Source organism: Callithrix jacchus, chromosome 16 (assembly GCF_049354715.1).
Source record: "Callithrix jacchus isolate 240 chromosome 16, calJac240_pri, whole genome shotgun sequence".
NCBI classification, from domain to species: Eukaryota; Metazoa; Chordata; class Mammalia; order Primates; family Cebidae; genus Callithrix; species Callithrix jacchus.
The window spans coordinates 9,771,993-9,786,658 of record NC_133517.1 but is presented as its reverse complement, the minus strand read 5'-3'; the positions used below and the strand labels follow the sequence as shown (position 1 = coordinate 9,786,658).

General features: G+C 41.0%; 1 pseudogene; it reads left to right on the top strand.

Annotated features, from left to right (window-relative positions):
- Positions 1-5,121: 5,121 nt before the first annotated feature.
- Positions 5,122-14,666, top strand: part of LOC100400403 (septin-14-like) — a 32,460-nt pseudogene continuing 22,915 nt past the window's right edge.

The following is a 14,666-nucleotide window of genomic DNA, read 5'->3' as shown; positions in this document are numbered from 1 at the left end:
TGGCTTTGTAATTATAATTTTTCCTTCTTTGTTTTTCATAAAACTGGTAGAGTCTAAGAACTGTATGAAGTGCCCATGATTCTATCAGTAAATTTGAGCATATTTTATTAGTTAATGTCAGTTTAAGTAGTCCTTTTGTTTGTTTCTATTTTTAAGGTAAATTTTAAATTCTATCTGAAATAAGTAAGATACCTTGAGAAGAACTACAATGAGAGGAGGTAAATATTCTTTTTCAGGAGGAACTGATATCTCTGGCTAAATATGTGTCTTTTTATCATGGTTTCTAAATCAATTATTTTATTCAGCTTAAAATTTGTAAAATTAAAAAACTAATAAATTTATGTAGTTATTGGAATAATTAAAAATTCTGGTGCAGTGGTGGTATACCAATCTTTAGAATTCTTAAGTATTCTAATGTTTCAAGTCGAGGTTGTGCTTGGGAGAATCATGTCATAGCATTTATGTTGTTTTCAAATGTCATTTTTCACCCTGGAAAGAAGTAATAATCTTCATCATAACCCTAGCAGCCAGAATAGTGAGCTAAATAAACCTTGTTAAGATTTAATTTTAATCAAGTAGACTAGGAATACAAAAAAAAATCCTTCCTCCCCTTCCCCCACCTTTGCAAATCTTACTTGGAAGGGTGTTCATAAATGAAAAATTGTGTTTGCTAAGACTTTATTCTGTTGGGGGTTTTAACAAGTAATGTATGGAACGTAAAATGTATGTGTAATGTTGCAGTTTTTTGGATATTTTTCCATGCATCAGTAAGTTGTCTGACAGTAGCCAAATGTACCTTGCAGAAAATAATAGAAAGTTATATTCAGAATAATAGCAATCAGGCTTTGGATGTTCTGTATAAAACTTTTCAGGCAGTAAATTAGAAAAAATCTGTCATTTTCTAAAGTTCTTTTACTGAAACTTGGCTATGGAAAACAAACCACAAAAAGGAATGTTTTTATTCTGCTGCTATTAACAGTTATTAACTGTATCTTTGGGCTCAGGAATGAATTCACCTATTGGTTCCATAAGCAGATCTTTAACAGGGTCACTTAGCTGATTGGGCTGCTTAAACAGATGTGCTGGGAGAAAATTATAATATTTAGTAATTGTGCTAAATATAAAATGTATTTTGACAGGTTTTTTTTTCTAAGATAGTTTCTAAAGCCTTACCGTAGCTAGAGATGTTTTGTATAAATTATTTATAGCCTGTCTGATCTACCAGCATGGCACAGAGAATCACAATCAGCAGTGTGGGGAAAGCCAGGGCTGGGAAATTGTATGTACACTTTTATTTTGAGGGCTCAAACCAGATTGTCTTGGAATTAAAGGTGTATTTTTGCAGCTTTCAGTACAGAGAAAAAGAGGAAAGTGAAGCTGTGTCAGTTTTAACATTAGCTATATCACAGCCTGTTTAAAAATGATAGATGAAGTCATTTGCATAAAGGAACAGCATTGAAATAGTACGTAGTGTTTTTTTTTACATTTTTGCATTAAAAAAGAACATGCAGTAAAAGCCAAGTTAAGTTCCATATTCAAGCGAGTTCAAGCATTTGTATTGAGCTCCTGGTAGTCACATACTCTGTTCACAGCTACACCATACTTGACAATTTGTCAGGGGAGGGACTGTGGGGTGACAGTTTTACATTTACATTTTCTTCTTAATGCAGCTGGATCTAAGTAAAATGTTTCTAAGCTTATGAGAAATCCAATATACTTTTAAAATATGTAGAGTAAGTGTTGGGGGAAAAATACAGGTACAGTAAGTAAGAAAAGTGACCCGCGAAGAAAGCATTGTGAGGGTGTGTGTCGGTTGGCTGTGATTAAAATTCGGGGCCAGTTTAGGTTGTAAATGGTGGCTGATTGCTGTGTAACTATGTACATAACTGTTGGGATGGCTGTCCCAGATTTTGTATATTGGAATAAAAATTTCTGTAAATTATTGTAACTTAAAGTAAGTATTATAAATTAAGTCCCACTTCTTAAGTCACATGGCTTCTGTCTTGGAAATTTTACCTTTACAAGATTTCTTAAGACAGGAACCAGGAGGCTTGGGAACAGGGAAAGAAGAAAATGTTGTATTATGTGGGTCTTGTGGCCTCTAAGCATCAGTATAGAGTTTTTTCTTTCCTTGGTGGCACTAGAAAGACCTCATCTTTATAATATAACTACTCTTGATACTTTCTCTAAAGACACTTTTTATTAAAGATTCTATCATGAGGTATTTGGCTAGGAGCTGGAAGGCTAAAGGGCTCATGCCTGGCTCTTCAGTGAATTTAACTGTGTGACCTTGGGCAAGTCACTTAACCTCTCTGTGCTTCAGTCTCCCTGTCTTGTAAAATGGGAGTAATACCTACCTCACAGGGTTGTTGTGGGGATTAATTAGAGATAATGTCTGCAAAGCACTTAAGGTTCTTGAAGAAGGTGCTATATAAATACAAAATAATATCTATTAAAGTTGGTTTACTTGTAAAAATAAAATAAAACAAAATAAAGTCTTGACTCTGTGATTTTGCTCTTTTTCATTTTATTTGATAAATTGCATGAGATATTCAATACTTTATCATAACATAAGCTTTGTCTTAGTTGATTTTGCCTAACTGTAAACTAATGTGTTGTGAGGATGTTTAAGGCAGGCAAGGCTGAGCTATGATGTTCAGTTATGTTAGGTGTATTAAATGCATTTTTGACTTGCAGTATGTGCAGTTTATGATGGATTTCTGGGGACATAGCCTCATCATAAGTTGAGAAGCATCTGGATTAACATGTGTGAGATTTTCTCAATATATTTACGTGCTAGAGGACAATAAAAGGATGTTAAAGGCTTTGTTTTCTTATGGAATAAACAATTTATTATGTTAGAGAAATACATTAGAGTTTCTTGTAGTATTTCCTTAATTCTCTATTTTATTTATTTATTTATTTATTTGGGATGGAGTTTCACTGTGTCACCCACACTGGAGTGCAGTGGTGCAATCTCCGCTCATTACAACCTCTGCCTCTCAGGTTCAAGCAATTTTCATGCCTCAGCCTCCTGAGTTGCTGGGACTACAGGGGCGGACCACCATGCTTGTCTATATTTTATATTTTTAGTAGAGATGGGGTTTCACTATGTTGGCCAGGCTGCTCGTGAACTCCTGTCCCCAAGTGATCCACCCACCCTGGCCTATCAAAGTGCTGTGATTACAGGTGTAAGCCACTGTGCCTGGCCTCTATTTCTTTTAAAATTTAGAAACAGAGCCTCTTTAAGTGTGCTGAGAGAGATTCACTTCACTTATAAAATTAATAGCCAAATCTATGTGTGTGAACACAAACTTCTATTTTCACAAATTTACTTAATATATTTGCATCTTGTCTGAGGTATGATCATCAAATGACAATCAGTTGTAATTTCTTTGATGTACTATCATCATTTTCCTTTCAAACAACTTCATTTTCTATTCTAACACAAAACTCTACATTTTTCTTCAGTAATGCATTTGTTGAGTCCAGCTGCCCCTGGCCTCCAGGATTGCCAGGAAATCAGGGCTCTCCAGGACCCAAGATCTCCAAAGGAGACATGGGACACCACCCCCCATCCATCACCAAGGTGGTTTCCATTTGACTTTGTTCAGTTGGAGGCTGAAATGAAGGGAAAGAAGGAAGATCGAGGTGAGCAAGACAGAAAGGCAAAGGAGGTAAGCTGGAGGCGTGGCTTCTTTGGCTCCTTTGGTTCCAGCCTGCCAGGCCACCCCTGCTCCCCAGGACCCCCAGGCTCACCTGGCTACCCTGAGATTCAAGGTCTCAAGGGAAAGAGCATCCAGGGCCAGCCTGGCCCATCTGGACCTCAGGGACCCTTGGCCTTGGCTCCAAGGGTCATCAGGGCCCTCTTGGTCCCCCAGGCTCCCAGGGCCCCCTTCATTTCCCGGCACTCACAGGCAGACTATCATCATTCTTGGCCCTTCAGCCCCCCTGGGCCCCCTGGAACCATGAATGCCCCTTCAGGGAAGATGAGGCTCTGGGCCACATGCCAGGCTATGCTGGGCCAGGTGCACTAGGTGCTCCAGGGCTGGTTCATCTTCATGGCTGAGCGGGAGAAGCTCTACGTCCACGTGCGGAACAGGTTCTGAAAGGTCCAGCTGGAGGCCCTGATGCCACTGGCACAAGAAAGGAACAATGAATTGGCTGCCCTGCAGCTCCCCCGTGGTGCAACTGCAGGACAGTAACCCCTACTCAGGCGGGAGCACCCCCTAACCATGGTGCAGCCATGGCTGGGTGGACAACATCCTGGCCAGACGCCCTGCCTGTCCCAGCCCTAGCCCTACCCTGGAGCCTGGCACCCAAGCGCCTATGTGCACCTGCGGCGGGCCCACTCCAAAAGCCTGCCTGCCCACACCAACTGCGACTTCCACCGCGTGCTCCACCTGATGGTGCTCAGCAGCCAGGTGGCTGGCAGCATGCGGGGGCATCAGCAGGGCCGATTTCCACTGATTCCAGCAGTCACGGACCGTGGGGCTGGTGGGCCCCTTCTGCGCCTTTGTGTCCTTGCGGCTGCAGGGCCTGTACAGCGGCGTGTGCAGCCAATGCCAAATGCGCAGCCCCGCCCATGGTCAACCCCAAGGAGGAACTGCTGCTTCCCAGCTGGGAGGCTTTTTTCTCCGGCTCTGAGGGCCTGCTGAAGCCCGGGGCACGCATCTTCTCCTTGACAGGAAGGACGTCCTGAGGCACCCCACCTGGCCCCAGAACAGTGTGTGGCAGGGCTCAGACCACATCAGGCACAGGCTGACCCAGAGCTACTGCGAAACGTGGTGGACCTAGGCTCCTTCGCCCAAAGGCCAGACCTCCTCGCTGCTTGGGAAGAGGCTCCTGGTGCAGAATGCTGCAAGCTTTCACCACGCCTACATTAAGCTCTGCATCGAGGACAGGGTCATGACCTCCTTCAAGTAGCCGCCGCCTGGATGCAGATGGCCGGAGAGGATGCATGGTTGGAGGGAGCCCCCGCTGTAGGCAGGGAGTGGCCGGCCAGCCCCAACTCCAGGACCTGCCTATCATGCTTTCCTGTACAGTTCATGCTTCATGTAATTTTCCAGAAATAAAAGGAAGCCAAATAATGTATTTTTTAAAGTTTAAAATAATAATAATATTCATTGTTTAACTATGATTGAACATTTTTGTTTTGAATGTTTGCCCAATCAGTTGGTGAACAGATCCATTTGACAAGGATTCACTTTTAGTATTCTCTGTGTGGGTAAGTGTCAAACACCTCATTTGAACTATTCTTTTATTTTTCCCAATGTCCAACTTATGTTAAGCAGCGTAACACTGATGCTGTTAATTCAACTATACCTTCATGTTAACAACTATTTTCATCTTTGCCACATTATGTAATCTTTTCTATTCTTTCCTCTTTCTTTCTTTCTTTCTTTCTTTCTTTCTTTCTTTCTTTCTTTCTTTCTTTCTTCTTTCTTTCTTTCTTTCTTTCTTTCTTTCTTTCTTTCTTTCTCTTTCTTTCTTTCTTTTTTGAGACAGGGTCTCACTCTGTTGACCAGGCTAAAGTTCAATGTTGTGATCATGGGCTCACTATGGCCTCGACCTCTTGGGCTCAAGCCATCCACCTGCCTCAGCTTCCCAATGTGCTGAGATTTCAGGCATGAGCCACCACATTGAACCTGTAGTGCTTTTGTATAATTGAAACATTTCTGTGCTCTTTAGTCTGATGTAACTTAGTGTATACTTTCTTTTTTTTTGACACCGAGTCACCGTTTGTCACCAGGCTGGAATGCAGTGGCACAATCTCAGCTCACTGCAACCTCTGCCTCCCAGGTTTAAGCAATTCTCATTCCTCACCCTCACAAGTAGCTGGGATGACAGGTGTGTGCAACCATGCCCAGATAATTTTTGTGTTTTTAGTAGAGACAAAGTTTCACCATGTTGGCCAAGATGGTCAATCTCTTGACCTTATGATCTGCTTACCTTAGCCTCCAAAAATGCTGGGATTACAGGCATAAGCCACCCCACCTGGACTCTTAGTGTATACTTTCTTTCTCCATTATGTTAGAGACTGAGAGAATCAGGACTAGCATGTGTAGTTTCAAGGCCATGCCAGTATTTGAAGTATTTGGGACCCTTTATTTTTTAAATTAATATTATTAATTGAAAATTATAATTATATACATGTATGGATACAATGTGAGGTTTTGATGTATGTTTACAATGTGGAATGATTCAATAAAGCAAATTAACATCTCTGTTAACTGGCTTATCTATCTTTTTGTGATGAGATGTTTGAAATTTATTCTCTTGATTATTTTGAAATATACAATAAATACATTGACTATAGTCACTCTGCTGTGCAATAGATCTCAAAACTTATTTCTCCTCTCTGTTTGAAACTGTTGGTTTGCTAAGCATGATGGCCTCTAGCTCCATCCATGTGCCTGCAGAGGGCATGGTCTCATTCCTTTTGATGGCTATGTAGTATTCCATTGTGTATACATAACACATGTTCTTTATCCAGTATACCATTGATGAGCATTTAGGTTGATTCCATGTTTTTGCCATTGTGAGTAGTGCTGCAATGAGCTCTGTTAGTTTTCTAAGGATGATGGCCTTTAGCTCCATCCACGTTCCTGCAAAGGACATAATTTCTTTCTTTTTTATGGCTGAGAACATGTGCCATGTTCTCACTTATATGTAGGAGTTAAGTTAGGAGAACACATGGACACAAAATGTGGAATAATAGACACTGGTGTCTAGTTGAGGGTGCAGGTTTGGAGGAGGGAGAGGATCAGACAAAATAACTATTGGGTACTGTGTGTAGCACCTGGATGGTGAAATAATCAGGACTACAAACCCTCGTGAAATAAAAGTAAAAAAGAAGAAAAGGGAAGAAAGTTTGTATCCCTTGACCAACAGATCCACCTTTCCTTTTCCCCTGCTCCCCCAGCCTCTGGTAGCCACTATTCTACTCTCTACCTCTATGAGTTCAACTTTCTAAGATTTTAAAAACCACTGTAGGAATTCAAAGCACTGCTTCCTCTTAGCCCCTGTATGTCCCTATGGCAATGAATCTCTGTCTATTACAGGGGAAACTGGAATAGGAAAATCAACACTGATTGACACATTGTTTAACACTAACTTGAAAGATAACAAATTCTCACGTGTTTACTCACATGTTGGACTTCAAATTCAGACATATGAACTTCAGGAAAGCAATGTTCAGTTGAAACTGACTGTTATGGAAACAGTGGAGTATGGAGACAAAATAAACAAAGAAGCCAGGTTAGTGTTTTCTTATTTACATCCAAAAGGTTTTCTTAATTCAGGAAATTTGCCTTCCTTTGCCATAAACTGATTTTTATAAGTAATACCTCTTCTTCCAGATTTTAATATTTTCCTAAGTAATGGTCTTTTCTTGTAAGATTAATACTTTTGTATATAATAGATATTCTTACATATTTAACCAGTTATAGCAAAAAAATTAAATATAGCTTCTATTAGTTTTAGCTTATTACTTATTTCTTTATTTATCTTCATTTGTACACATTTTCCATAGATATTGTATTAATTTACATTCTTACCAACAGTGTCTGAGCATCTCCATTTCTCTGTATGTTTGCCAAATTGTATTATTTATTTACTTTTATTATGTTTTGAGACAGTGTTTTACTTCATGACCCAGGCTGGGTGCAATGGTGCAATCAGGATCACTTCAACTTCAGCCTCCCAGTCTCAAGTGATCCTCCCACCTCAGCCTCTTGGGTAACTGGGATTACAGGCACATGGCACCATAGCTGACTATTTTTAAAAATTTTTTGTATAGACGGGATCTTGCTATGTTGTCCAGGCTGGTGTCAAACTCCTGGCCTCATGTGATCCTCCCACCTTGGCCTTCCAAAGTGCTGGGATTACAGGCATGAGTCACTGTACCTGGCCTTTTAAAAAAATCTTTTTAACAATAACCATTCTGTCTGGGGTAAGATGATACCTCATTGTGGTTTAATTTTGTATTTTGGTCTTTGGAAAAACGTCTATTTATGTCCGTTGCCCACTTTTTGACGGGATTGTTTGTTCTTGTTGTTTAGTTGTTTGTGCTCTTTGTATCTTCTGGATACTATTTCCCTGTAAGATGCACCCAGCTTTCTTCTATGTGTACATTTTACATAACCATGAAGCATGAGCCTTATTATTGCTTTGGAATTAATATCTTTGTATGAACATGTTATGAACTTTTTCTTTGTCACTCTAACAGACTGCTTATCATACATGTTAACTGTCTATTAAGTGGTCAAAAAGTAGGCTTTAATTTTATTAATCTGTTATGCTAAATGTATAAATTATTTTTTTTAGTTTCCAACCAAGAATTGACTACATAGATGCCCAATTTCAGGCCTGTCTTCAAAAGGAACTAAAGTTTAGATGCTCATTGTTCGAGCACAGTAATTCTTGTGTCCATGTGTGTCTCTACTTCATTTTTCACCTACAGGACATTCCCTGAAGTCTCTTCACGTATTAACAATGAAACACGTTGATAGTAAGGTATGTTTGGTAAATCCACCAAGCTTTTTATCCCCCATTTATTTATTTATTTAGTATTTGAGACAAGGACCTGCTCTGTCACCCAGGCTGGAGTGGAGGGGTGCAATCGTAGCTCAGTGCAGCTGAAACCTCCTGGGCTCAATCAATCTTCCCAACTCTGCCATTTGAGTAACTGGAATACTGGAGTGTGCTATCAAGCTCCATTAATTGTTGTATTTTTTGTATAGATGAGGTTTCACTATGCTGCCCATGTTGAACTCCAACTTCTGGGCTCAAGAGATCCACCCACCTTGCCTTCCCAGAGTGTTGAAATTATAGGCATGAGCCATTTTATTTGGTTCCAACCTTTCATGATGTAATATTTATTTTGAGATAATACACAACTTGAAGGCACTTGCATGCAAGTGCAGTTACCTATCTTTAGGTGATTTCATTATTATGAAAAGCTCATGGAGTGTACCTACACAGACCTGGATGATACAGTTTACAACACACCTGGGCTATAGTCTTTTATGAAATAGTCTATTGCTCCTAGGCTACAAACCTGGCAGCATGGTACTGCATGAAATACTGGAGAATTATAACACAGTGCTGAGTGTCTGTGTAAATATTTTGTTTTACTTATTTATTTTTGAGACAGAGTCTTACTGTCTTTCAGGCAGGAGTGCAGTGGCGGAATCTCAGCTCACTGCAACCTCCACCTCCCAGATTCAACTGATTCTCCTGCCTCAACCTCCTGAGTAGCTGAGACTACAGGCCTGTGCCACCATGACCAGATAGTTTTTGCATTTTTAATAGAGACAGAATTTTTGCCATGTTGGCCAGGCTGGTCTTGAACTCCTGACCTCAAGTGATCTGCTCACCTCCGCCTCCCAAAGAACTAGGATTACAGGTGTGAGCCACCGTGCCTGGCTGTATCTGTGTATCTAAACATAACAAAAGTGCAGTATTAGACAAAAATAATAGACACTGGGCCCTTTATCAAGGGGAGGGCTGGGAGGAGGTTGAGATTTGAAAAATTACCTATTGGGAACAATGCTCACTATTTGGCTGATGAGCACACTAGAAGCCAAAACCTCACTAATATGCAATATATCTAAGTAACATATCCCCTGCATCCAGAAATTAAATACATAGATGTATAAATAACTGGGTGCAGAGGCTTATGCCTGTAATCCCAACACTTGGGGAGGCTGAGGTGGGTGGACCACCTGAGGTCAGGAATTTGAGACTAGATTGGCCAACATGATGAAACCCCGAATCTACTAAAAATACAAAAAACATTGGCCAGGTATGGTAGCAGGTGAGTGTAATCCCAGCTACTCAGGAGACTGTGGCAGGAGAATCACTTGAACTCAGGTGGTGGAGGTTGCAGTGAGCTGAGATTGTGCCACCGCACTTCAATCTGGTGACAGAGTAAGACTCAGTCACAAAATAAATAACACATCTATAAATAAATAAATAACAACAACAAAAGGCAAAGGTACAGTATTATAATATGATGGGACCACCATCATATATGTGGCCCATCATTTACTGAAATACCACTATGTGGTTCATGACTATACCTGTCATTTTGTAATATATGTAAATATTCTAATTATTTCTTTCCATTAATATTTAAGGTGTTTGCATTAGTGAGTTATGGCTGGCATAGGAAAATACCACAGACTGGGCGATTTAAACAGTGGAAATTTATTTTCTCACAGTCTCGGAAGCTAGAAGTCCAAAACCAGTGTCAGAAGATACAGTTTCTTCGGAAATGTCTCTTCTTGTCTGGCAGATGACCGCCTTATGTCTGTTATCACATGGTGTTTCTCCTGGTGTCTCCTGTGTGTCCACATTTGATCTTCTCGTAAAGGTGTCAGTGTGTTTGGATTGAGCTGCACTGTAACAGTCTCACTTTTCTTTCTTTCTTTTTTGATGCCCAGGCTGTAGTGCCATGATGTGATCTTGGCTCACTGCACCCTCTGCCTCCCAGGTTCAAGTGATTGTCCTGTCTCAGCCTCCTGAGTAGCTGGGATTACAGGCATGCACTACCACACCCAGCTAATTTTTGTATCTTTAGTAGAGACAAGGTTTCACCATTTGGGCCAGGTTGGTCTTGAACTCCTGAACTCAAGTGATCCACCCGACTTGGCCTCCCAAAATGCTGAGATTACAAGTGTGAGCCACCACACCTGACCCGGTCTCACATTTTAATCACCTCTTTGAAGCCTTCATCTAATTAAGGTCACATTTTGAGGTACTGGGGGTTAGGTCTTTAACATATATTTTTTGGTTGTGTGAGGAGGAAATTTACATTTGCTAGATTTCAACCTTGACTTACCTTCCAGATTATGGCCATTTGCCTTTAGTAGTTCTCTTGTGGGTAAGTTCCAAGATCCCCAGTGGATGTCTGAAACCATGCATGATGCAGAATCTGGTATGTACTATGTTTTTTCTATGCATATTTACCTATGATAAAGTTTTATTAATAAATGAGATGCAGTTCTCTTTTGTTATTAGTTACTATTGTTAACCTCCTAGTTGCAGACTGAAGCTAACAATAGTAACTAATAATAAAATAACAATTATAACAATACACTGTACAAAAAGTTATGTAAATGTTGTCATTGTCTCTCAAAGTATCTTTTTTTAAGACAGAGTTTTGCTCTAGTTGCCCAGACTAGAGTCCAGTGGTGTGATCTCAGCTCACTGCAACCTCTGCTTCCTGGGTTCAAGCGATCCTCCTACCTCATTCTCCCGAGTAGCTGGGATTACAGTGCTTGCTACCATGCCTGGTTAATTTTTTGTATTTTTAGTAGAGACAGATTTTCACTATGTTGGCCAGGCTGGTCTTGAACTCCTAACCTCAGGTGATCCCCCCACCTCAGATTCACAAAGTGCTGGCATTACAGGCTTGAGCTGCCATGTCTGGCCTCAAAATATCTTATTAAACTGTGCTCACTCTTCTTATGATGACGTGAGATAACACAAAGCCTATGAGATAAAATGAGGTGAACAGTGCGATAATTCATATCCAGGCTGCGATGGGGTGGGTCAGCATGACATGTCATCACTGTACTTAGAATGACATGCAATTTAAAACTTGTACATTGTGTATTTCTAGAATTTTTTATTTAATATGATTGAACTGCTGTTGATTATGGGAAATTGTGGAAAATAAAACAGGGCTGGGCTCTGTGGCTCATGCATATAATCTCAGCATCTTGGGAGGCCAAGGCCGGAGAACTGCTGAAGCTCATGAGTTCAAGACCAGTCTGGAAAGTGTAGTGAGACCCCATCTCTAAAAACAAAAATACAAAAATTAGCCAGTCATGGTGGTGTGCACCTGTAGTCCCAGCTACTAGGGGCTCTGAAGTGGGAGGCTCACTTGAGCCCAGGAATTCGAGGCTGCTGTTAGTCAAAATCATGTCAGCCTGGGTAATACAGCAAGACCCTGCCAAAAAAAGAGAGAGACACAGAGAGAGAGAGAGTAATGAAGGAAGAAAGAGAGGGAGGGAGGAAGGAAGGGAAAGAAGGAAAGGGAGGAAGGAAGAAAGGGAAGGAAGAGAGGGAGGGAGGAAGGAAGAAAGAAGGGAGGGAGAGAAGGAAGGAAGGAAGGAAAGGGAGGGAGCAAAGGGAAGGAAGGAAAGGAAGGGAAGGAAGGGAGGTGAGTATGAGAGGAGGGAGAGAGGGAAGGAAGGAAAGGGAGGAGGGAAGAAAGGGAAGGAAGAGAGGGAGGGAGGAAGGAAGAAAGAAGGGAGGGAGAGAAGGAAGGAAGGAAAGGGAGGGAGCAAAGGGAAGGAAGGAAAGGAAGGGAAGGAAGGGTGGTGAGAAGGAGAGGAGGGAGAGAGGGAAGGAAGGAAAGGGAGGAGGGAAGAAAGGGAAGGAAGAGAGGGAGGGAAAAAGGAAGGAAGAAAGGAGGGAAAGAAGGAAGGGAGGGAGGGGAGGGAGGAAGGAAGGAAGAATGGAGGGAGGGAAGGAAGAGAGGAAAGGGGAGGGAGCAAAGGGAAGGAACGGAAGGAAGGGAGGTGGGAAGGAGGGGAGGGATTGAGGGAGAGGGAAAGAAGGCAGGAATAAAGAAGAAGGAAAGAAAAAGAAGAAGGAAAGGAAAACTAGATAATGGGGGGATGCCTGTATTTTTAAAATAAAATTTACTATATGATACTATAAAATAATCCCAATGATGTTCGACTAGTACCACTGATGATGTGAAACAGAAGGCATTTGTGATCCTGCCTACAGATCCCATCAGAGAGGATTCAGAATTCAAGAGCCTGCAGGCAGCTACTGCTTTTTATATAGAAATAGCCAAGAAAAGTGTAAAACTCGGGACACATGAGGACTTTCTTTCAACAGGCTGCTTAAGCCCCATGGTTTCAGCAAAACCTTAAAACTGATATGAGACTCTGTTCATCTGATTAATTTTCTAATTATTCATTTTTTTGTAGTTCAGTTTTATTTTACAGAATATGTCTGTTGAATGTTTATGAAACCTAGAACATGTAACATTGTAGTTTAATCTGTACAGACAGAATTTTAATTTTTGTATATATAAAGGTCACAGGACTTGTCAGTGGAAGTGGCTTTTGAACATTTGCTTTATCACTTGCTAGGTGTCTGTGACCTTGGGAAAAAGGTATAGAACTTTCTGTGGTTAAAAGCATGGGCAGGGCCAGGCACAGTGGCTCATGCCTGTAATCCCAGCAATTTGGGAGGTTGAGGCGGGTGGATCATGAGGTCAGGAGTTTGAGAACAGCCTGACCAACATGGTGAAACCCCATCTCTACTTAAAAAAATACAAAATGAGCTGGCGTGGTGGCAGATGCCTGTAATCCCAACTACTCTGGAGGCTGAGGCAGGGGAATTGCTTGAACCCAGGAGCCAGAGGTTCCAGTGAGCCAATATCACGCCATTGCACTCAAGCCTGGGCAACAAGAACAGAACTCTGTCTCAAAAAATAATGAGCAGTGGGTTCAAGCTGCTTGCTCTCACAAAACTGACCCTATTACTTGCTAGCTGTGTGGCCTTGGGAAAATTATGATGCCTCAATTTTTTTCTCTGTAATCTTCATCCAAGTCTTCTATAAGTCTGAAATTATTTTTAATAAAAAATTCAGAACGGCCAGACACGGGCTTACACATGTAATCCCAGCATTTGGGGAAGCTGAGGAGGAATGACTGCCTGAACCTGGAAGTTGGAGACCAGCTTGAACGCTGTAGTGAGGCCCTGTCTCAACAAAAAATAAAAAATAAATAGCCAGACATGGCAGCATGTGCCTGCAGTCCCAGCTACTGAGGAGGCTGATGTCAGAGGATCACTTCAGCCCGGGAGGTTGAGGCTGCAGTGAGCCTTGATCATGCCACCACACTACAGATGGGGCAACAATGCAAGACCCTTTCTCCAATAAAAAAGTTTAAAAGTATATCTTCTTTTTTAAAACTAGAAGGCCAATATACATATAAAGGAAATTGTCATATAATCAGATTCTATTCTGCACTCATCCCTAATAAAACATGCTGCCTTCAACTTTACATAGTTGAAGACAACTTCATTTAGTCTTCAACTTTCTTTAATTGAAGAGAGAAAATGTTCCTAGTTGGCTTCCCTTTATCCAAGGAGTCTTGACTTTTACTATGTATTGTTCAAACTGAAAAGAGACTTTGTACTTAATTTCAGATGTCATGAAGTAGTTGAAATAAGTTAGATTTCTAGTTAAATTAAAAAGAGTTGCTTCAAGTTCTTAATTAGTAGTACATTCAATAGTCAGGGATACACTCTTAATTTTATGGTCATCTATTATTATCAAGCGATTTTCCAGAAATATAAAATCTCTAATTTTCACAAAGACCATTATATAAAGATGCAGGCCAGAGTATGTGGCTACTGTCTTTTTCTCTTTTCTTTTTTTGAGACAAGATTTTACTCTGTTGCCCAGGCTGGAGTGCAGTGGCATGAAGAAGGCTCACAGCAGCCTCGACCACCTGGCTCAAGGGATCCTTCCACCTTAGCCTCAGGTAGCTGCGACCACAGGTGTGTGGACTAAGAGCATGTGCCCGCATGCCTGGCTAATTTTTAACTTTTTGTAAAGATGGGGGTTTTGCCATATTGTCAGGGTGAGTCTGGAATTCATGGACTCAAGTGATACGCTGGAATTAGCCTTT